Source organism: Pavona decussata, unplaced genomic scaffold (assembly GCF_977016875.1).
Source record: "Pavona decussata unplaced genomic scaffold, jaPavDecu1.1 SCAFFOLD_61, whole genome shotgun sequence".
Lineage (NCBI taxonomy): Eukaryota > Metazoa > Cnidaria > Anthozoa > Scleractinia > Agariciidae > Pavona > Pavona decussata.
In genome coordinates, this window is record NW_028145482.1 from 528841 (window position 1) to 532500 (window position 3660).

Below are 3660 nucleotides of genomic sequence, written 5' to 3' on the forward strand. Positions count from 1 at the left end.
TCATTCTACCGCCTTTAAAACAGTCAAATTGTTTTTGGTAATCTCTAAATATCTCTTGGAATCATTTTGGGAAATATTGGGTTGTTCTGTGCATAGGAAATAATTTAATTTCGAAGGTATACAATCCACTGCAGTAAAAGTACTTCGTGAATAAAATCAATTTTCACCATATGCGAAACCTTCAAATCGATTAAGCTTCTGGGGCGGGTTATTCGAAAGCTGATTAACGCTAATCTACGATTAAATGTTAATCGAGGTTTTCATGTCCCTCTTTAAAAGTGATTTCAAAGCCTAATTTCAAGCTAAAGGCAAAGAAAAGTCTGAGTCAAATCTCAGGGCCAGAACGTATTAAACATTTTGGAAGAATCTTTATTGATTAGTTATTAAGAGTGAATGCACAGAAAAATCGAGCAAACCGTGGCCACAGTTTAAAACCTAACCCACCGTCATTTTCAGTTTATAATAACGTTTTAATGAGTTTATAACACTCCTGGTCTTTAAATTTCAAAATGCGGCCGAGTTTGGGAAATATTTGAAATTTTCGATTTCAACGGTCCGCGGGCCTGAAATTAGACGCTGAACACGGCAAAACAGCCCAGTGACAGAATTGAGCTGACTTTCATAAACGAGCGAATATATTGGCAATCTTACACTCAAATTTCACAGAACAGATATCTAGCAACTTCAAAACGGCACATTTTTCAATTTCGACAAGAAAATATCACCGGACGAGCACAATTCTGATACGTAATTTGCATAATGCTTATGAATACAACAATTTACCGCTAATACCAAAATCGAATTTTTTATATGGGGGAATTCTCCAAATCCCCCCAAATCCCGGTTACCACCCAAAGAGAGATAGTACTTGAATGTTATCTGAAAATCAGTCTGGTGTTCTTGCGAACGCCTTAAAAATAGATTGATTATTTCAAGGTTATTTTGCCTCAAACTGCTGCTAATTGACTCTAGGGCAAGTGCAAGTCACGCTAGTTTTACACGTCAATTTAAGCTCATTTGAAGTAAAAAACTGACGAGATTATTTTTATATGTACCTGTTTTAATGAAAGTGGAGTAATCTTCTAAAGGAGAGGCCGTTCAATGTGTGATTTCAGTTCTTGAGATGTTGTAGATTGGAGCATCGCGACTGCAAGCGGACCTGAGGCTAGGTCAATTTTTCTCGTGACTGCGAAATCAGAAGAACATGAAGAAATAATTCTCGCTCGAGTGTTAATTCTTAAATGAATAAACAGTCCCTTACCTGTGTTAAAATATTCTAGCGCAATTTGGTTCCTTTCTGAACGGCGACTGTGAGTAAACAAACCGGAAAAGTAGGGAACGTCTGATTGCGTGACCAGCCAATTTAAAGATTTTAAAGATTAGGGCATGGGAAACAAAACCACCGGCGGCCTGGCAATTTCATTTTCTTGCATTTTCAGGTGCCCTCTTTTCCTGTTTCAAAAGTCAGTGTTAACTACAATGGTTAGCAAATATATTGTCCAATTTTTGAAAATGGTACAGTAATATTCATAATATTCTATGTACTATGAAGAGGGGGGGGGGGGGGGGGGGGTCGGAACCTCCCGCCTCCCGTAGCTTTGCCTCCCGCCTCCCGCCCTTTTTCGCGTTTCTCCCGTCCCCGAGTAAATTAGAAGGCTTTAAAACCCGTATTAGTCATAAAGCTGTACCAGGACGTACCATTCTTAGGCCTTTCATTATTCATCTTTTTTACTATATATATTTTGATTAACGTTAGCATTATTGATAGGTTTTGTACTCTGAGTTAATGAAGTTTTGACCAACATAAAGACTTTTGTTCTTGAGCCATCGTAGCTTGATCAGAAACAAAATACAAACAGCGGTGATAAACATAATAAACTTGCGCATTTTATGTAACCTGACGTTTCATATGCTACGTCAAGCTAAAATGCGGCGGAAGTTTATTATGTTTATCACCGCTGTTTGTATTTAATTTTTGACTAACATGTTCGTCTTGTTTGACGGGTTAACCATTCTTTTAGTGACAACAGTCTTAGTCCATCGTGCAGTGTAATAGTTGTTGCATTTCTTAATTATCCATTTGTTGGGATCATGTGATTCAAATGGGGAAGTAGGACATGGCGAGCTGGCAGCCAAACGCCCCAGTTTAGAGTTCGGTATGTCTGCCTAATTCTCGGCGCCTTATTGCAGATCCATCGCGTTTACTTGATACACTAATTATAATCTTGATATCTTTCTCGATATCCTTACCTCCTAAAACTGCGTGAAAAAAATCGCTTTTAGTTCGGGAAAAGGTAAAATGAAACTTAAGGACCTACTTTCAATCCGTGATTTAAATCTCTGGGTTACTGGTGGTGAATTCTATAAGCTCGCTGCTACTGCTCTAAGGAAAGAATTACTGCATTAAATGCAAAAAGCGTCCGAAATTAGGCCGGACAAACTGTTGATCAAAAAGAAGTCTTCATCAATGTGCAGAGGAGGCTGCACTGATCTCCTTCCACTCCTAATCCTACTCCTCTTTTCTATAAAGTCGCTCCTGATTGCTTCCCATGCTATTTGGCTACCTATTGTAATGGGAATCGATTTTGCCTTGTCCAAAACGAAAAACGGTGTCGTTAAACGAACCACTCCGCACTCTCCACGTGCTCATTGAAACAGCATTCCGTTCGCAAATTCCCATACACCATGCAGCAAAATCTTTAGTACAGTCCGATTGACGGTCATTGGGAGCTAACTCCCAAGAAGGTCGTCCATGCCCCAGATTTCTTACTACCGCACTAAAAAATACTAAGAACTACTAAAATGGTCTTTGACGACATTGAATTTTTTTTATATCTTTGATACTAAATTTACAAGACGCGTACTTGCTCGCCTTGCTCACCTCTTTTGAGACTTCTAACAACCTGCGCGGTTCTCACACATGTGTACACATGCCACGCTTGACATTTCATGAGCTATGGCGTAACACCATGAAAGGGTTGACAATTTCACCGGAAGTAACCCTGTTTATCGTCTGAGCACGAATTTTCGTGTGCCCTCGGATATAAAATATTGTGTAAAGCCTCGGAGGACGCTATATGGAAGACAAATAACATTGTACAACATTGTTGAGTTCTTATTTTGATAGTATTCTGACGCATTAATAAGTAAAGAAATTCACCGTTTTGTATTGTTCTCCCGCTTCCCGTCCTCTTAGAACTCCCGCCTCCCGCCCTTTCCTCTCCCGTCTCCCGTACCTCTCCCGCCCCCTATTCTCCCGGGATCCCGCCCCCCTGCCCCCCCCCCCCCCCCCCCCACTATGAATGTTCAGAAGATAATTTGCACGACGCACGAAGACAAATAGGTAAATTAAATTTTCATGTTAAAGGCGGCTTCAAAGCATGAACTATTTATGGTCTGGTGAGAGTTGTTATAGAGTGAAGAAAAAAGTATAGTACTGAAAATCACAAGCTGGATACTTCTTTTTTTATTTCCATTTCCCATTAAACATCGCAAACGCGACAGAATTCGCCTTTTTCACTCCAAAATCTTTTCTCGTTTTTAAGTCTAATCTTTGAGATCTACAGTCAATGCATCCCCTGCTAACAACCAAAGATTTTATCTTGCGTAAAAACTATATAAAATAGTACTGTCTAGACTTCTTCTGCTACATTTAAAACA